The sequence below is a fragment of the Leptonychotes weddellii genome, chromosome 8 (assembly GCF_054177405.1).
Source record: "Leptonychotes weddellii isolate Sample4059 chromosome 8, ASM5417740v2, whole genome shotgun sequence".
Taxonomy (NCBI): Eukaryota; Metazoa; Chordata; class Mammalia; order Carnivora; family Phocidae; genus Leptonychotes; species Leptonychotes weddellii.
Window position 1 is genome coordinate 63,108,584 of NC_138376.1, and position 21,460 is coordinate 63,130,043.

The 21,460-nt window shown below is 39.8% G+C and overlaps 1 long non-coding RNA gene across 1 annotated transcript in view; it reads right to left on the reverse strand.

Annotated features, from left to right (window-relative positions):
* Positions 1–21,460, reverse strand: part of LOC145722849 (uncharacterized) — a 52,858-nt gene that overhangs the window by 19,143 nt on the left and 12,255 nt on the right. Inside the window, exon 2 of the long non-coding RNA XR_014147422.1 lies at positions 5,607–5,695. This is a non-coding gene — a long non-coding RNA (uncharacterized LOC145722849). The remainder of the gene's footprint in view (positions 1–5,606; positions 5,696–21,460) is intronic.

Consider the following 21,460-nt stretch of genomic DNA (forward strand, 5'->3'; position numbering starts at 1 on the left):
CAGGAATTTCCTTCTCCTTGCTTAATTATTTACTTATCCTTGTAATATGCCTTGAACTGATAAAATCGCTATAACTACTGTCAGGAAGACGACCTCCTTTTTTTTTTTTTTTTAAGATTTTATTTATTTATTTGACAGAGAGAGACAGTGAGAGAGGGAACACAAGCAGGCAGAGTAGGAGAGGGAGAAGTAGGCTCCCCACTGAGCAGAGAGCCCGATGTGGGGCTCGATCCCAGGATCCTGGGATCATGACCTGAGCCGAAGGCAGACGCTTAACGACTGAGCCACCCAGGCGCCCCAAGACGACCTCCTTTGATAGCAATTTGCATTTACTATTTTGGAGCCCCAAGTAAGAACTCCTTAAAAGAGAGTATAGGACAAAACTAGACTCCGGGAAGCTCTGTTAATAGCAATATGCTCATTCCATATATTCTTGGCTTTCTGAGTGGAGGCATAAGGATACTCAAAGGTAAGCTCGTAAATATTTCCACTAGCTGGTTGTTGACCATTTTTATATTCTTATCTTGGTCGGTAGATAAAGTAAACATAGTTCAGAAACACATAATGGTCATTTTCCTCGCCAACACCTAATGCTGTTTTGCAAGCGTGCATCTGTGAATGATTGTTTATCTTAGCCATTAAGTATAGGTAAAAACCTCTACAGGCCTGCCTGTCTTTCCAAGCAGAGGCGAACAGTCTTGAGTTGAATCAAGACACACAGTGTAAACAGGACGGCATAGAAAGTGTGATACAATATACAGAGGATGAAGTATATGTATGAAGGGTAACTGATTAATAAAACATGGCTGGTCTTGATTTAGTTTATAAGAAACTTAAGACATTTATCAACATCTGTCTGAACCCAGTTCCAGTCTCTTGGACTCTGTTGTGGATAAGCTGATTAATAAAAGATGATGCCTTAGGAAGGAAGCTTAGAACTTTGTAAGCAATGACAAAGGGAAAGGCAGGGCTGAATCTACATATGAAAGGAAATTGGTAAAGTGAACTAGTTTACCACTATATGCCTGGCTGCCACTTCCCTATAATATTTCATCTCCCTTATATTGGCTTAAGTCTGGAAAAATAGGAAGGAATTTCAAAAATTAAGTGTGGAATTAATTTACAAGACAGATTGTAGGTTTTTGGTGTTTTTTTTTTTAAACTCTGAAATACAATCCGGTTCCCTTGTGGCTTCCTCCTCTCGGTGTTCTTAACTTTGCAGCTTTCCGTGTTTGTTTTTCATTTGTATCCTTGATCTTTTAGTCTTTCCTTTCCTCTTGGCTAGAATAAAACTCCAACGTTGAACAAGTGCCTCTCTTTGCCAACTGATAGACGGTTGCCCGATAAACATTGCCATTTGGAAACAATCGGTTCCCTGCGTTCCGTGGTCCGCTTGCTCATTCCTTCAACCACCTTCCACCTAACACATGTAAATCATATCTAGTCACTTTGGGGCTTTGCTTCAGTCAACATCCATGACCAAGGACTTGGAGGTAAAACAGAGTAGTAAATGCACTGGTAATAAACATCTGCTAAAACATCCCTTTATTTCCTAAACGTCCAGGAAAAAATCACTAATTAACACACAGGAGGAAGGAGCCTAATATTTTAGGAGGAGTTTCCATAGGTTAGGGGAGGATTTAGTATCATCACTTTTCTTATGATCTGTCTAAAAATACATGCTTTCCTAAATACTAAATAAGGAAGCACAAAACTAAGGTTACATGTGCAGCATGTTTCCTTAATTATGGACAAATAATAAACAGAACATTTTTAACTCTTTGGGTGTTACACTGTTGCTCTGAGGGTCGTCTTCATTGCCTACAACTGAGTTGTACGGCTGTGTCCAGAAATCTAGGTTGGATATTTGCTAAGAGGTGAAAGAGATCATTTGAGGAGGAAAATTGGGGGGGGCGGGGGGAGCTCATGTTGAGTGTGGGCCCACTGAAGACTCTGTGTGCTCATATATCACCTTGGACATCCATATTCATCTAACTGAAAATTCCCACCATTACAGCTCTTCTCTGTGCTCTACAAAATTAGTTGGGTCAGATTCACTGCATATCAGTAAAAAACAGAAGCAACCAGCAGGAAGAAAAGAAAAGTATTCTGGCCTACTGTTAGAAACTGAGGTCTGAGAACATGGGCTGTTCTGATTATCATGTTGTGGGTCTCGTCCTACAAAATCGAAGACTTTATATATAAAACTTTTATTTATATATAAACAAATTTAAAAGACATGAAGACGAAGCAGCCAAAGTCTCACCAGGGGAATCGTAGGAATCACTGTTGTGAAACTGATTTATAAATCAATGGAAGGAGTCAAACAACCCCAGAGCAAGAGCAGGGCGGGAAGCCAGGCTGCCAATGTCCACGATGGGGGAGTTTCTGCTATTTTTGATATCCTTATTCCCCTGTTAAATGCAAGTTGTCCAAGAATTCTTTTTTAAGACTTTTTTTTTTTTTTTTTTTGGTCATCGAAACAGTCCACATAAATCAGTAAGTCACCATGCCAATCATGAGAACAGGATCCATACTAAATAATTAAACTGAAATAACTAAGATTGGTTTCGCCCCTTCCGTCTGTGTGGCTGTGTGTGCGCGTGCATACGTATGCGTGGGTACACAAGAATGCGTGCGCCCGTATGCACGCTCGGATATACGCGAGAGAAACTCTAACCACGGTTCATCCGGCGGTACCTGGGATTCGCTGCGTGGCGGGACCGGGCGGCGTGGGCCGCGCGCTCCTGCTCTTTCTCGTGGCCGTGTGTGTGTGTTCTGGTCTGAGCAGCTGCTGACAGGAGCCGGGGACCTGAGACTGATAAAGCCGCAGGAGGGCTGTGCAGGCATAACCTTCCCTTCGTGCAGGGAAAACCGCTATGAAAAGGCAATGTGCCGGGCTGGGCAAAGCTGCAGCAGGACTGTCCGGTCGGGGCAGACATATGGTGTTATTTAAGGCCCAATCCCCCAGGCCCTGGGAGCGGCCCTGCTGCTGGAATATTGTGATCTGACGTGATTGCCCCTGTGGGGGGGTGGGTCGGAGCGGGAGCCCACACTCCGGTGGGGGAGAGGTCAGATTTCCCCGGCAGGGAGGGGCCCGGGGCCCGCAGGCCGTGTGGGAAGGGTTGCTCCTGGGTCAGGAGATAGGCGCATGGAAGAGGGTCTCAAATGGGGTATCCTTGAAGGCGGGGATGCCCCGGTGCTACGTCTGTGAGCATTGCTGGTGCAGCGGCAGAAGCAATTTTAAAACGTCGCCAATCTGACACCCCACGCTGGGGACACGTAAGTCACAGTCACAGGCAGCTTTCCTTACTCCTCAGGCTCCGCGGGAGGGCGTGCTGCAGGTCTGGCTTCATCAGGGTGCCACAAAGGGGGTGTGCACAAGCATCAATTTAGGAAGGCCTTGGCTTCTAGTTCTTGTTCACACCATTTACAGTGCCCCCCCCCATCCTATCCACCATCTCCTTTCCTGGGGTTTCACCCACCCCATGGCCAACCTCAGTTTGGGAGCAGATGAGCCTCCTGTTGGTGCAGGGGCAGAAGGTCAGTCTAGCCTAAACCCACCTCAATCACCTGCCATTCACCTCATTTCATCTGGAAGGCCTTTTATCATCTCACCTCCTCACAAGAACAAGGTGAAGACAGCACAATAAGATATTTTGAGAGGGCAAAATCACATTCACATAACTTTTATTACTGTTATAATTATTCTGTTTTATTCTTAGGTATTGTTGTTAATCTCTCACTGTGCCTAATTTATAAATTAAACTTTATCATAGATATGTATGTTTAGGAAAAAACAGTGTAGATAAGGTTCTGTACAATCCATGGTTTCTGGTATGTACTGAGAGTCTTGGAACTTATCCCCCTGCAAGTAAGGGGGAGGGACTACTGGTTTAGCATTTCTTGACCAACTCACTATTGTTTCCTCCAATTATTCATTGGTAAAAGGGGGAAAAAAAAACACAAAACAATACTTGTCTTTTCTATTTTCCAAGGACCTGGTGAGGATGACATAAGAGAAAGGATATGAAAGTGATCGATGAACTATAAAGCATTATGCATTCACACATTCTTCTGCCTCAGGCCCTTTGCACTAGCTTTTTCCTCTGCCTAGACTACTCTTCACCCAGCTATCCTAATGATTGTTCCCTTATTTTCTTCAAGTGTTTGCCAAATGTCACTTTATCAGAGAGGGCTTCTCTGGCTGTCTTTATACAAGAGCAATCTTCCCAACTCCACTGCTTTTGGCCGTTGCTCTAACCCTGCTTTATTTTTCTCCACAGCCTTACCACCATCTATCTATCTATCTATCTATCTCTATCTATCTAATTTTGGACACAAGGAAGGAGATCGGGGGCTATTTTATTCACTCTCTTATCCCCAGTGACTAGAACAGTACCTGACACATCATAGGCACTTAATAAATATTGTTAAAAGACATTGACCTTTTGCTCTGGTCCCTGTCACCTTTCTGATCTTGTCTCCTACCCTCTCCCTGCCCTCCCCCTCCACTCCCAGCCACATAGGCCTCCTTGAACATACCAAGCACAGGGCCTTTGCACTGGCTGTTTTCCTCTGCCTGGAACTCTCTTCCCACAGATATGTATTTGGCTCCCTCCATCACTTTTTCAGATCTCCCAATGAGGCCAATGTTGACCACCTTACTTAATCTAACAAACTCCTTCTCCTCTTGCCTCAGAGCCCTAACACCAGCGTCCCTGGTCTCCTAACAATTTTCTCTGTCTTCTCTTTTCTTCCATAGCATTTATCATCTTCTCATTCATTATATAATTTACTTTAAATTTACATTTATTGTTGAATGTCTGGTTCCCTCCTTCTAGAACATAAGCTCCATGACAGTGGCGATTGCCTTTGTTTTTTTCCCACTTCTGTACTCCAAGGACCGAAAGCAGGACTAGGCACAGAGAAGGTGGTCAACAACATTGTTGAGTAAATGAGTTGACTTTAAAGATGAGTGAGAATTTTGCATGTTGCTGACTTTCCTTGTCTTGATTAGTAATTTTAGGCATTCTGAAATCCAATTCTTTGTAAAATATATGGCATGTAATTTGCTTCTGTTTCCTTCATACAAACATTTTGTGACTTGAGCAATACTTCAATTCCACAAGTGAGAACTGAAAACTTACTTTTTTCAGTAATCAGACAGTCCTGGTGCCAAGCAAAAAGGATGCAGAAACAAATAAGGTATAGTCCCTAACTTCAAGAAGGCAGACGGAAATGTGAACAAATAAATTATGATTCAGTATCATAAGAACAATAGTAGAAGCAGACTCAAAGAGATAGCCCGGTGGGAAGAGATCCAGAATCTCCACATGGGATGGGAGAAGGGTATCAAGGAAGCCTTCCCAGAAGAGGTGATCTTTAAGCTGAACAGAGTGTTTCAAGATGAATAATTTTGGATAGACACACAGAGTAAAGAAGGTCATTCCAGGCCAAGCGCATAGCCATTAATGAAGCCACTAAGCACCATGGTACCAACAGGGACCTATAAGCTCAGTATTAATGTATAGCCAAATTCAAGATCACTGGTTCCTTGTGGGAAGATAACAATAATAATGATAGCTTATATACAGAGTACTTACCGTGTGCCAAGCAGGGCTCTGAGTCTTCATACGTTCGCATATTCAGTTTTCTCCACCATCTGCGGACATAGGCACTATTCTTATTCCTACTGTATAGGATAGGAATAATATGAGAAAAATGAGGCTCAGAGCAATTACTATGTAAGATGATCAATACACTTAGGCTCTAAGAAAAGAGAATACATTTTCTTATTTTTATTAAGCATTTTTTGTTTTTCACTAAGGCAGCTAAATCATAAAGTCTGATCTAGCTCAATCCAGGCCTGATATACTCAGAGGAGAGCCAGAGAGAGTGATTGGTGATCAAAGAGAGATTTTTTTTTTAAGTCTATGAAAATAGTGTCATTTAAAGCAAAACTGTTGGGTTGTTGTTGTTTTAGCACCATAAGGATTTTTAGCACACGTAAAAAGAAAGGACAAGTATTTCTTATGTGACTGGGTAAGCAAGAAAGAGTATGAAAAGTGGAGATAAGTACAGCTTTTTAATATTTTACAGAAAGTTACATAAAAACTTTATAAAGGCCCACTGGATATTTATTTTCCCTCCTCTGGTAACAGTCTTAAATAAATATAATTACTTTTGGACAATAAAGTGCTTCAACGTCGTATACTGAAAACCAATAAAAAATACCAGCCACTTGGAAGAGTTCCTGTCTGGAGACTGACCTGGTCCTTACACAGCCGAGTCAGAAGGTGAAAGGTTAAAAGTGCGTTCTTGATTTTAGACTGAACGTAAAGTGTAGACTTGGTGGTTTTTTGTTTTTTTTTTTTAAGCCAAACGTAGTGTTCTTTCCTTCTTTTTTTTTTTTTAAGTTAATTAGTCACTAATGTGGACAGTCTCAAGGATCCAAGTCAATTAGGCCACTGTGTGCAGAACTTTCCAAGCTGAAGGCCGCATGCCCTTTGCATTTATAGGTAGTGTACTCTGGATAAAATCTCTTTGCAAGGAACAATAAAAGGCTGAATAATGGAGACCATGAGCTTAGGGATAATGTCATAAAAGGAGTTCTTAATATTTTGGCACTTCCCTTCTGATGTCAAGTGTGTTATTCTCATTTAGTGGGTGATGGCCAAGTGGAATAAGAGAAGTGTGTGTTAATCCACTGTCATTCTAAAGTGACAGTAAAAACCATTTGCTGCATTTCCCATTCGGATTCTGTAGCCCCTCTGATTCACACCTATTTTTTCCAGATTAGATCGCTGCCGTTTTATTTATGTGGCACTACCACATTCAATTCACACATCACAACCGGCTGCAAGGGGAGCTTTTCTGATCCCTGGAGATGCGAGTTGACAGTATTTGATAATTATATTTTTAACATTCTTTAGAATTCGCCAACCCATCAGGGTCTTTTCTTTTTTCTTCTTATACCACTTTATTGAGGTATGATTGACACACAAAAAGTTGTACATATTTAATGCATACAACCTGATGAATTTGGAGAAAAGGATATACCCGTGAAGCCATGGCCGCAGTCTGTGCCATAAACATATCGATCACCTCCAAAAGTTTACTCCTACCCTCTTTATTTACTATTATTAATTATTATTGTTTGTCATAAGAACTGTTAACCTAAGATCTACTCTTTCAGAAAATTTCTAAGTATATAATATAATATTGTTAACTATAGGCTCCATGCTGTACAGTAGATCTCTAGGACTTATTTTTCTTATTTAAGCGAAACTTTGTAGCCCTTGACTAATACTGCCCCTTTCCTCTTCCCTGGTAATCAGAGGATCTTTTCTTAAGGAGTGCTTGCTTCTTGTGGCACCTGGGTGGCTGAGTCAGTTAGGTGTCTGCCTTTGGCGCGGGTTTGATCTCAGAGTCCTGGGGTCTCAGAGTCCTGGGATTGAGACCCGAGTCAGGCTCCCTGCTCAGCGGGGAGTCTGCTTCTCCCTCTTCCTCTGCCCTTCCCCTCCACCCATGCTTCTCTCTCTCAAATAAATAAATAAATAATCTTTAAAAAAAAAAAAAAGGAGTGCTTGCTTCTCTACTTTTAATACTACTAACATTTCCATTTAAAGGAGAAACAATCTTCTTTTGATAGGACAAAATTCCCTACATCTCTAAGTTTTATTTACATTTATATAAATAAGTATAAATGAATATAAATAAGATTTATTTATATAAATGAATATAAATAAGATTTCTTTATATAAGTAAAGATAAATAAGATTTATTTATATAAATGAATATAAATAAGATTTATTTGTATATATAAATATAAATAAAATTTGTCAGGCGAAGAACTGACAAATCTTAATATATCATTGGACATAGGAGAGGAAAGAAAGGGAGAATTCAAGAACAATTCTGAAGTGTCTGGCTTGGGCAAATTTATGAAACAATGCCTTTTGCAAAGCCCAAATGGAATGGGACTGTGGAGGAAGATGATGTGCACATTTGATGGTGCATATTGGGCTTGAAGTATCTGTAGGATGCCCAGGTGGAGAGGGTCAGTGTGTGGTTGGATGTTTGGCTTTGAAGCTCAGAGGGGTCTGGGCTAAAGGTAAGACACAGGGGTCAGGAACATCAGGGAAACTGTGGAAGCCAAAGGCATCAGGAGGCTCATCTAAGCAGAGCGAGTTGAAGTAGATGAGAGGACAACATCCCAAGGAACCCAAACATATTGAGGAGCTCCAGCAGAAGGGAAGCCACAGAGAGACTGAGAATGAGCATCTGGGGAGGCAAAAGGAAAATAAGAAGAGTACAGGGACCAGAAGCAAAAGGAAAATCATGTTTTAAGCCAAGAGGGCTCAACAGCAGAGGGTTATAACATCATAACTGCAAAGTAACTTTTGAATTTAGAAATGATGATATCAGGAAGCTCGATAGAATCACTTGCTATTGATCATTAGAGTAATATTGAGCCCATTAGAGTAACAGAAATAATTATACCTTTAGAGTAATAGAAATAATTTTCTTAAATTGATGTGGATCTTCACAAATTTACAAAGAACATTTACACATAATGCCGCATTTCATTCTCACAACTCTTGATAATTAGATGTAACTGCTTCCATTATGTAGATGAGGAGAGGGCTCTAGAAAGGTCAAGGACTTGTATGAGGATGATGATGATGATGATGACAACGACAACGATGATGACAACAACACCCCTTATTAACTCAATTTAAAGACGGTCTGGAGAACTAAGGTAACTTCCCCTGGCTCACACAGGAGGTGTCAGAATGGGTCTCGAACACAGTTCTGCTAGATGCTGAAGTTTGTGCTCTTTCCAGGATTAAAGGCGGCCTCACCAGCTCTTCAGGATTTTTGACAAATATCATTTAAAAAATTTTAAAAAACAGGGTGCCTGGGTGGCTCAGTCCATTAAGCATCTGCCTTCGGCTCAGGTCATGATCCCAGGGTCCTGGGATGGAGTCCCACATCTGGCTCCCTGCTCAGTGGGGAGACTGCTTCTTCCTCTACCCTTCCTCCTCCCCCGGCTTGTGATCTCCCTCTCTCTCTCTCAAATAAATAAATAAAGTCTTTTAACATTTTTTTATTAAAGCAATATGTATTCTTGAAAACATTGACAAAAATCCAATATTGCCACTGATTTCCTGTCTGCCTGTTTATGTTATAATTGAAGAGATGTATCCTCCATGAGAAGAAAACACATCTTAAATGTAGTATTTCATTGCACAGAAGTCATATCTTTAAGGTCAAATAGCTCTCCAATAAAATGCTAGCCACAGAATTCCATAATGCAAATACTGTGCTGAAGACAGTATTGGACTCCATAAATAGAGATGAGCACCTCAAGGTAAGGAAGGGAAGAAAACAACCTTGTTGGAAAAATGTCCAAGGGAAAACTTGCTTCCAAGACGGTGGCTCAGACATATCTAGATCTCCTTCTCCCACTCGACAAATATCTGAACATCTTTAGTCCTCATAGTGAAGCTGCCGGTGACTAGCATTCAATTCCCAACCCATCCATGGTAAAAATGAACTATGTTTTAGATGAAAAAAAGAAATAAATATACCTACATATAACTTTTTCTTCTTATAAAGTATCAGTTTGAATGACAGTGAGAAGTTACAAATAAGAAACTAAGTTGAGACTACAGTGGTGGGTGTATGAGATTCATTGTATAATTCTTCAACCTTTCTGTATGTTTTAAAATTTTCCAAATAAAATGTTAGTAAAAAAAATTTGGAAAGAAGAAAAGAAAAAGCACCAAAGTACCAGTAATATAATAAGCTCCAGATCCAGGAAAGAAAGTTAAGTCTGTGAATGTAGCTGAATTACTCCCCTACCCACCCAAAAATACTCAATTAATACCTTCATTTCAACTACTAATATTGAGTTATTTTATGAGAAAGCTTAAATCCACATAGAACTAAAATAGAGCTAATTCCTGCCCACTAATTTGTCTTTATAACTAAGTTACCAATGTTTTCACATTTCTCTAATTTTATTTCCATTTCCAGGAAACCATGAAAAGTATGGCACTGGGTTATAATCGTTTTAGAATGTAAATTGAATTTACAGTTACTAAATGAGTTATAAGCTAATTATAAAGCAAACTGATTGTATACTTTTATTTTTAATCAGGAAGTAATGTAATCTTATAACCTAAAGTTTGGAGAAAAGAGAAAGTAAAGAAAATCAAATCTTCCTCCCTAAATGCAACGATTACAATATTTACATTTTTTTCCTGGCCTTTCAGTTTCTTAAAGATACTTTCAAATGGTTGTGACAGGTTTAGACCCTGTTTTTTTCACTTAGTGTTAGATATTAAGTGTTTTTCTATGTCTACATATTTAACATATTAAAGATTGCATAACCTTTTACTATTATAAACAGTGTTGTGATGAATCTTCAACTGTATGGCTTATTTTACATTTTGGATTAGATTGCTGGAAGTGGGATTACTGGGCCAAAGAGCACAAGATTCAAATGGCTCTGTGTATTAATGAATTTCTTTCCAAAAGTGTTGCACTAATTTAAATTGTAACCGTAACTTAGAAACTTATCTTTGCCAGCATTGAGTATTATAACTTTCCAAAGTTGGCAAATTTAACATGCAGGCAATTGTATTTCATTGTTTGCATTTGCATTTCTATAAAATATTTTCAAACAGCCTCCTTCTGCCCACCATGTGAGTTGACAGTAGAAAGAATGACAGTGAGTAGATTTCATGAACCTTCTGGATATAATTAAGTGTTTCCCCATTGCCCACCATAGCAAATTAAAATCCTAGCTCTTGTCTTCAAAGCCCTGGACAAATTCTCTGTCTAATGCCCTGTCTCAACAGATCTCTTCCAATGAGTCCCAAGTTTCCTTGAGAAGGATGCACCTGGGATCCTTGGTAAACACACATGAAGGCTGAGTTAGGTTCTCCAGGTGGGCCTCACAGTGCCCTGAGATTACCCTCTGCATTTGTATCTTCATGAGCCCCTGGCTTCCTTTCTTTTAAGGACTTTGATGCCAGGAATAGTCAGAGGAAATTCAAAGCTCATTTGAGAGAGTATTTTCCCCAGGAATTCTGCATAGATTAGACAAGAAGTTCATTTAATATTATTACTAAAATGATGAAACATAGCATACACTGAATGAGAATGATCTCCTCCACCTACAAACACATTTCACACTTCACTTTGGAAGAAACAGAGCTTTCCAGGTTGGGGGACATGGGTTGGTTAGATGCTCCTACTCCAAGCAGATTGACTCACCTCCTTGGGGCAGGGGGCTGGGGGGGGGGACTGAAAAGTCCTTGCAGAGAGAGTGGTTAGATATGCTGGAGACCATGGGGTGAAGCGGGGTGTGGGGTCCATCTTTGAGTAAGTCAAGGAAGCTCGATGGGAAAGTGGGAACTTACTGGGTCTAGGAAGGTTCCAGAATTCTTCTGATCAAGCTAAAGAAATATTTCCCTCATTTTTGTTGTGATGACTATTTTAGTCTCAGGCTGAAGAAGCCAAGAAAAAAACCTGTCATATAGCATAATAATTGCAATACTAACAATGCCACATGTAATATTTTTAAAGTATTTATAATGTGCCTGGCATGGTGCTAAGTTCTTTACATCATGCATGATTTCATTATAACCCTCATGCCACCACTCCATGAAGTAGGCCCTAATATGATTCTCATGTTTTACAGATTAATAAGTTATCCTGAAATCACACCAAAAACATCTTGGTCCTTACTTAGCTGTTTTCTTATAGGATTGCAAGATCCCCAAGGTGAGCAACACTTTCTTCTATGGGGTCAGGTACTGACAGGAGGCAGGGCATGAGACAAGGCCAAATCAGATAGCTGTTGAATATATGAATTGAAATGCAATGAGAGAAAAAGAATGATTAAAGGATCTCTTGGGATTCTTTATAAAAAGATTTTTTTTAAACTAAAAAATAAGATTCTTTAAAAACCACTGTAATTCTCTGCAGCCTCCTCCTGTCCCTCCTCCCACCTCATTTCCAAAATACACTTGGAAGGTCCTCTTCATTTGGGGTCCAGGTTTTAATTTAAATTACAAACCACCGGGCTTTAATTTTTCCAGACAGTTGGCAAATGCCTCAGAGTCACTAAATGATACTGTTTTTATTCCATTGAGATAAGCACATATTTTAAATAAGTGCTAACTTGGGTGCATTTTCTATAGGTCAAATCTTAGTCAAAATGATTGACTGGCTCGCACACCTCTAGTGTTGATGAGTGGAGGTACATCATTGACCTACAACATCACACATGCTCAGGTCTTAAAAGTAGCCCCGGTGAGGCCCAATATGGTGTCCACACAACACACGTTTTCTCAGCTTGAATTATGTGTTTGGGCTTAGATTCTTATTTCCTAGAAAAGCTTCTGTCCACCCCGGATGAAGCCGACTGACAAACCTCCTCTGAACTAGCTGGGTGCTGGCCCTGTTTTGCCCCCTGTCGGGCAAAGCCTCCATTTTTCAAGTCCCTAACCAGGCCGTGGAAGGAAACCAGGGAGGCTCTGCTGGCATGTCAGAAACTCGGGGGAAGAGACGAAGAAAGGCCACACTACGCGCACTCTTGAAGGCATGAAGGCCCTGCCGACTTGGGAGGCAGCCTGGGAGACCCTCTACATGATCCCATGCCATCCCTGTTCTCTCTCTCAGGACCAGGATGCCGAAGGAGGACTTAAAACATAAAGGAGTCAGAATTTCCTTTCATGGACCACAATAAAATAGGTGTCTTAAAAGAAAATGGAAATGAATCAAGAGGAAGTTTTAGCCCAGCAAGATGATGTAAAGCATCTTTTCCAGCTCCCATGGAACCCTGTAAAGGTTTTAAGAGCGACTCCTTCATACGTGTTTGTTAAAATTTTCTCTTCTCCCAGATTCCCTCTGAGTGCTTGAAACTAAAATGCCTTCCCCCCATGACAAGATATTGAGCTTCCACTTCTAAAAAAGTCCAAAGCGAGCTTCGTCTCTTTCTGTTGTTACTAGCCAGGGGTACAGTGGTTTACATAATGCTGCTGACTTTTCCTGCCAAGTTCAGCTTAAAATGTATTTCAAGGGCAATTGATTATATGGGCATTGATAGTGATAAAGGAAAAGGACAAAGCTAACTTTTTTAAAAATGAAAAAGAGGTTCATTATTTTGGGAGCTAGTCAAGTCCTTGGAAGTCTTACAAATATACATTCAGGAGCAGCCATGACTCCTTCAACTTGGCTCACTCCCTTGTTCTTCCTGGCTTCTTATCAATCCTTTACCTACCCCCAATTTGCGACTGTTTCATCTCCAGTTAAGAACCCATGCACTTCCACACGTTACACCATCTACCCCCCAACTCTGAACCTAGAAATGACCCATATCTTGATCCTCTGCCTACAGCCAAAGAGGAAAGCAGCTCTCCAGAGACTGGAATATACGTAGTAAAAGGAGAGAACAGGGCCAGAAAAATTAAATCGCACGTGCAAGATGTGTGGTGTGTCCGCACGTATGACCACACTGGCCATGTGGTAGGCCAGAGCACCTGTGAGCATCTTCTTGAAATGCTTTTCAAACACCCTCGAAATTTCCGTAAGAAAAAAATAAACTCGATAAATTCCAAATACTAATTTTATTTTTAAACTTTTTTTTCTAGTTCATTGTTTTGTTCTATTTAGTTTCTTTGAATTTGGGTGTTGAAAGGATCTTAAAAGGTCGATAGCCTCTTCCACTTCATGAACGAGGAAACCAAGCCACCAAGCTGTGTCCTGCCAGGAGCCACAGAACTTATTCATGTCACAGCTACAACTCAAAAGCCGAGTGTTTTGCTAGTTCCTATTTTTAATTTTTTTAAACAACACCAGAAAGTCTCTTGTACTCTTCTTTCAAGATGTAAGATGTTTAATTTTTTAATAAACTTATATTCCTGAATTTTGTATTTCTAAGCCCCCCTTTTTGCCATATATCTTTTTTTCTTCCACATTTTTCTCTATCTCCTAATATCTCCTAATGTTTTGAAATTTCAGCCTTTTAATTCTTCTGATTTCCCCCTGCATTTGGTCATTATTCCCTCTGGTCCTCTCTCTCTGTCTTTCTCTCTCGCTCTCATGAACTTATAGAATCCATTTGTGTCTCTATCCTTCTCTTTCCTCAACATTTTCTTACCTCATTCCTATTTTCTCTTGATTCTTTTTAGACGTCTTTCCATAACCTCAATTTCTCCCCCTGCATGCCTTTTCATCTTGTTTCTATCTGTATTTTTTCTTCTTGAATGCTGCTTCTGTCAGACCACTTTTAGCACTTTCTTTACTGTGTATCTCTCCTTTTTCCATCCTGTCTCAACACGACCCCTTTGTCTCAATGCCCTCGAAACACAGCAGTGAAGGGTGTGTGCGTGGGCGGGGGGGGGGGGAGTGTGCTCAGGCCCACATTTAGAATTACTTGGTAATTACTTAAGGGTAGAAAATTGAGGGAGACACCAAAGAATGTGCTCATAGAAAGAGAAATTCTTTGCTTATTTTCATCCCTGGGGACTTTAATCAGAAAGTTTCTTTTCTAATGCCTATTTAATAAATGCAAGTCATGTACATGTGTTTCCTATATAAAAGTATCCTGAATCAGTACTGTATGTGTGAAATGTTTCAATTTTCCTAAAACATTCTAAAACTTATTCCAGAGCCATTGTACAAATAGTCAAGGAGGAATGGGATTGGTTTCTGAGTTTCATTTGGACGTATTTCAGGTATAATAAACACGAGTTAAGATTATGTTTTGAACATCACTAAAGTTAGTTTATCAACTATATTTGAGACAACTATAAAATTACTACAGTAGCATGAAAGTAAAGTTACTTGCTAAATTACTTATAAGAAAAATCTGAATATCTAAACAAGGTATCACTTCAAAAATTAGTTTTTCTGGCTGTAGACTTCGAATGAATTGGGTTAACGTGTATTATTGGCACTTTTTTTTTTATTAATCAGAGCACAATAATAAAAATGACTTTGGGTGTGCATAGCCTTAAGTATTTATAAAGATTTAGCCTATCTATACCATTAGGCAAAAAGGTTTCCTTTATTCCGTAATCACCATGTCTTACCCAGTTCAATGGCTGAGTAATTCAGAGTTGGAAATGAGCCCATGTTTAATTGCATCATCTAAGAATCAGACTTTAACAATTACTGGGGACAATAATGGCACAAAAAGAACTTAGATCAGGAATAATTCAGATAATTCTCATTAATTCTTTCGGTCTGAAAATTATAAAGCATCTTCTTATCCTTATTATCCTTAAATACTAATGAATAAATAAGTAAAGACACAAATAATAGTATTACATTTTAATTACAAGATCTCTGCTTAAAATCCTGTATAAGGGTCTTTTCTCATAGACTGTTTCTCGGTCATTCCATATTGGTGAGTTTGCCTGGTGTTCTCCCAAATGACCTGGGTTCAACATCTGCTCTGAGGAAAGATTCTTCTGGCTCAATAATTAAAATATAATGATCTTATTACAGTTGGAAAAATGATTTATTCATCTTTATTATACATTGATTTTTTGGCATGGCAGAAAACAGGGGAGAGATATTAAATGTAATTCCATGGGGCCAGAGATGGGTCTAATATTACCTAATATCTTCAGAAATGACCAGATCAAGTCAGACAGTAAGCCAGAGTTAGAGAGGCTGACTCACTCTGTGAAGGGAGGGGTTGCCGACGAGGGTAGTGAACACTTGATAAATTAGTAGGGTCAGATGGCATGGAGGAAGAGCCCCGTTGCACACGCCTGGGAAGCAGGAATAAAATACATGAACAGTAAAAGGACAACTGGGAGGAATCCACAGAAATAGAGAGGAAAGATCGTAAATGAAATGACACATACTCAGAAAGAACAGAACTGACCTGAAATTCGACAACAGAATGACCATGTGAGACTATTCCTTCTCTCCTCAGACACAACTGTGGCCACTATTTTTTAAATCACAGAATGGGAAACTAATCTGGCTGATTTTCTCCCAGCAGAATGAACATGTGCATACTGTACAACCTTTAATTCATCAGTATTCTTTCTTCACAAATTTACTTCTTAGGTCCCCACTGTCTTCTAATGCCAAATTCCAGATCGATGCATTTAATTCCTCCCCATTTTACCCTTTCACCTATATGTAATTAGTTGCATATGATCTCTGAAATAACTCGGTATTTCTGACCATAGTCTGAGTGTCTATCTAAGTTAACACTATAGAACCCAGCACAGCATCGTGTACAGATTAGTAATGATTTTAATACAAGCGGCAATAATAAAAGAAAAAAATGACATAAAAAATCAGTAATGATAAATGTTTGTTAAGTAGAAAGGTCTGTTTCTTTAAATGCTGATTCATCATTCTGCTAATCTCATTATTCAGACCTTTTCTGTTCAGAATAAAAATCACATAGTATGCCATTAATTTTTTTTCTTTTTGAGAATTATTTTGGATAGCCTTAGGTTTTTTGCTTTCCACATAAATTTTACTAATAACATGAATTTCTACAAAGCTTATGTTGGGATTTTCATTGGAAGTGTGTTGAATCTGTAGATCAATTTTGGGAGAATTGATAATTTAACAATAGTGAATCTTCTGATCCACAAGTATGGTACCAGTCTTACACATATTTTGTTAAGTAGTTCCCTACATATTTAATATTTCTGATGCTGTTGTTAATTGGTATTTTTAAAATTTCAATTTCTAATTATTTATTGTTAATACAAAGAAATATGATTCTGTATATTGACCTGTTATCCTGTGCCTTTGATAAACTCACTTACTCTAGTAGAATATTTAGATTCTTAAGCATTTTCTATATGGACCATTATGCCATCTGCAAAGGACAGTTTCATGGTCGCCTTTCGAAAGAAAGAAAGAAAGTAAAGGGAGGAAGGAAGGAAGGAAGGAAGGAAGGAAGGAAGGAAGGAAGAGAGAGAGAGGGAGGGTGGGAAAGAAAAGAAAAGAAAAGGAAAGGAAAGAAAAAAGAAAAGAAGAGAAACAGTGACATTGATCATTTAAAAAATTGGAGAATGACATTCTTGACAAACATGATATTTACATGCTTAAAAAATAACTCTTGAGTCTATTTATAATAGGGACATTTTGGAGAAGAGTGGCAGGAGAGAAAGCTATCCATATTTATTTAACAATGAAGTTTTAACATTTTTCCTGAGGAATGGTTTTGTGTCTTAGAAAACCACAACAGCTTCTGCTGCTGTTAATAACTTAAACATGGGGAGAGGAGTATGTTAAGAAAGAAATAAAAATAGGTCCACTTGTTTTTGTAGCTTTATAAATCATGAAATCAAGGTCATGAAAAATTAGGGGAAAAAAATAAGGGGGGAAAAGTCAAGACACAGAAAGAAAGATTGAAAGGGAATGTGAGGAATTGCTTTTTGAAATCAATACATCAATTACTTATTAGCTCAAAACATTTCTTGGTTCTTTCCAAAAATGCAGATCCTATGAGACTAAAACTGAATTTATCAACTGCCCGCCCCAAACCAGTTCTTTGTTTATTTCTCTATTTTTTCTCAGTGGTACCACCTTTCCCAGTAACCCAGACTGGAAATGAGTGAGTCACCTTTGACATCCTACCAAGCCGCAAGCCCTGTTTGTTCTGCCACACAGCCATCCCTTTACACGGTACCACCATTTGCTCCTTGGTGCTGGAGTGACCGCCTGCCTCCCATTCCTCCTAGGGTCATCTGAATGTCAATTACTTACCCCACGTGCAGATGGGGAGGACGAGGATGTGCCTAGTACAGTTCCTGGTCAATAGCACATACTTTCTCTTCCATCATTTTACCTTCTCCAGTTCATCTTGAACCAAGTGCCATTTTTTTTGGAAACACCTCAGGCACACCATGCTAGACAGCCTCCACCAGGCCCAAACAGGCTGTGCTTACTGGCCGGGGCTCTGTCTCTGTGCTAGTCCTCCTGCTCACTCTCTAGACCTCCAGAACCTGCCTTATCCTTGTCCAGAGGCATTGCCCAAACTCCAGCCTTCTGTGAGCTCCCCCTCCTCTGGACCTTTTCATCCATTTGTGTCAGTACCTTTCCTGTTGGCATTTATTTATTTATTTTTAAGATTTTATTTATTTATTTATTTGTCAGAGAGAGAGAGAGCACAAGCGGGGGAGCGGCAGGCAGAGGGAGAAGCAGGCTCCCCGCTGAGCCAGGATCCCGATGTGGGACTTGATTCCAGAACCCCGGGATCATGACCTGAGCCAAAGGCAGACACTTAAACGACTGAGCCACCCAGGCATCCCTCCTGTTGGCATTTAAATTTGTATCACTATGTACAACTTTAGAAGTTTCATGGGTATAAATCAGAAGCTACAAGGTTACCATAATCCTTTTCTATCTTCTGAAGTATCTAGGAGGGCTCATTAAATGCTTATCCAGTAGGGGTTTTTTAGTGTTACGTTTGGGTTCCTTTCTCTTTGTTTTTTGTTTGTTTGTTTGTTGTGTGTGTGTGTGTGTCTATTGTAGGTTTTTGGTTTGTGAGGTTCATATATGTCAATCTCTATATAGCGCAGTCTATTCTAGGTCAGCAAGTCAGTAAACAGTCTCTCTAACACACATTAGGGCTTTTTCTTTTTTCTGGGCTTTTGATATTTGTCAAAACAGGATTCTATTAAAATTTAAGGATTTAATTTTATTTACCAAAGTAGGATTCTATTAAAGTTTTAAAAAATCCACTAATTTATAGTTTCATATTTCTGTGGAGGAGGAAAAAGCCTTTTGAAACATTTTCAGATAATAAGTGACACTAATTGTTGACTGTTGATCACTTACTGTGTAACAGTCACTGTAAGTGCATCAGCTTATTTAATCTTTACAACAGTCCTATAAAGGATTACTATTACTCTTACTTTGCAGATGAAAAATCTGAGACTCAGAGAGGGGAACCAACTTGCCTAGGGTCACACAGCTAGCATGCTTCAGGGCTAGAATTAGGACCTAGGTGGGTCTGGCTCTGTCTCGTCTGTCCAGGTTACCATAACAAAATGCCATAGGTTGGGTAGTTTAAACAACAGAAATTAATTTTCTCACAGTTCTGGGGGCTGGAAATTAAGATTAGGGTGTCCATGGTCAGGTTCTGGTGAGAGCTCTCTTCCGGGCTTACAGACAGCTCCCCTCCCTCTGTATCTTCATACATACGGCACAGAGAAAGCTCTCTTCTTCTTAATCCTCTGCAATCCTATCTAATTAGGACCCACCTTTCTGACTTCATTTAACCTTAATTACCTCCTAAAATCCCTGTCTCCAAATATAATCACCTTCGGGTTAGGACTTTAACATATGCACCTGGGAGGGACACATTCAGCCCATAAGAAGCTCCAAAAAGATGTGGAGATATGCACTGGGCCTTACAAAACGAGATCCAAGAAATCTCCCAGAGATAGTTTGTCCAACCCCAGGTCACAACTTCCCACTCGCAGACTTAGCTTCCAGGAATTCAGTATGCCAGGACCATAATGCCCACCTCCAAATCCGACCTTCTTGACAGCCATGAAATTCCAATTTTTCAAAGGAGACTAATAATTCTTTAAAAAATCCAACCCATACTGTTCTGGATTTTCTGGAGATTTCAGGATGTGAATTTCAGGGGCTTCCTGTCTGACATTGAGGGCCACAGTTGGGTGAGGCCACAGAGGCTGGAATGCCCATGTCCCGCAGGTAGAGATAAATCCCAATTTGCCAGTGTTAGCTGGGCTTTGCTTCGCTGGTACAAAGGCAGTGGGGAGACAAACCATAAGGATTTACCTAGTTCTGGGTGGCCCCGGTCATAAAATGCCAGCGTCTCAAAAGGGCGTGCAAGCAGACTAATTTGCTATGGGGCCACTGGAGTTCATCCACTGGGCTTCCCTGGGAGAAGGAATCCACTGAGTTCAGATGCCTCATGAAAAGAGTATTGGCACTCTATTTCTGCATTAGAGAATTGAGTCCAGTGCCAAGCAGGATCCAGACATTCCTGCATTTTTACTCTGCCCTGCTGTCATCTCTCAATGATTATTGATATTTCAGAAAAGGGAGGAATTTCTGCAATTCTCATTTTCATTAAAAACACATTTTACACATATTTTTGTCCTTTAAAATTTTTTCTTATTTATCTTTTTGTTTGTTTCTAAAACGTCCTTGGTTGTAATTTGTGTGGCTGTTGTTAGATTTCAGTGTACTTATTTCTTTATCTGTATCTTCACTCCCGTGGAGATCATTTGCAGTGGTGGGGTTTTTCTGTTGTGTTCTGGTTGAAGTTCTCCTTTCACTGCTTCTCTCTCGGACTTCTTCCCTCCTTGCTGCCCTGCATGAAATCTAACAGTATGAACCCACCATAAGGGTCTTATCCTAGCAACTTTCTGCTGTTGCTCAGTTCACACTCGGTCCATCCAGAGAGAAAATAGAGGTGATGTTTCCCAAGCATACAATACTTAAATGTTTGTCCAACCCCAGTTCATCACAACTTGCCACTCGCGGACTTAGCTTCCAGTAATTTAGTATGCCAGGACCATAACGCCCACCTCCAAATCCTACCCTCTCGACAGCCAAGAAATTCCAGTTTTTCAAAGGAGACTAATAATTCTCTTCTGGGCACAAAATTTTGTGTAAAAATGACATTAAAATACTATCTGATAGTCAAGAAAATGCACCTGAAGTTAATAATAGCAAAACTTGAGAGGGGTGGGGGGATGGGGTAACTGGGTGACGGATATTAAGGAGAACACGTGTGGGGATGAGCACAGGGTGTTATACACAACTAATGACTCATTGAACACTACACCAAAAACTAATGATGGCTGATTGAACATAATAATAAAAAATAATAATACCAAAACTTGTATTCTGCTCCAATTTTTGTAGTTGACAAGATTATTTGAGACCCCTAAATGAACTAGTAATACTAAATTCACAGACATTACATGAAAATGGATGTATCATGCATTTTCTATTGCTACATTGCTGATTGAGCAAGACTTTGAGAGGCAGTCTTTTATTTATTTATTTATTTTAAAGATTTTATTTATTTTTTAGAGAGCGAGCGAGAAACAGCATGAGAGGGGCGAGGGTCAGAGGGAGAAACAGGCTCCCCGCTGAGCCGGGAGCCCGATGTGGGACTCGATCCCAGGACCCTGGGATCATGACCTGAGCCGAAAGCAGACGCTTAACCATCTGAGCCACCCAGGCGCCCGCAAGAGAGGCAGCCTTTTTATACTCAAGACCTCCCATGGGATGTCACATATCCTTACATGTGACAGTTATCTCTGCCAGTAAACACTTCCTCATCAACTTAAAACCCTCATGAAATAATCTTGGTCCACTTGGTTTTATTTCCAACTTCTATTCCAACGGAGAAGAGCTGGTCATGAAGAAAAGCATCTATTTTCCTACATTCCAGACAAAACCAGAAATC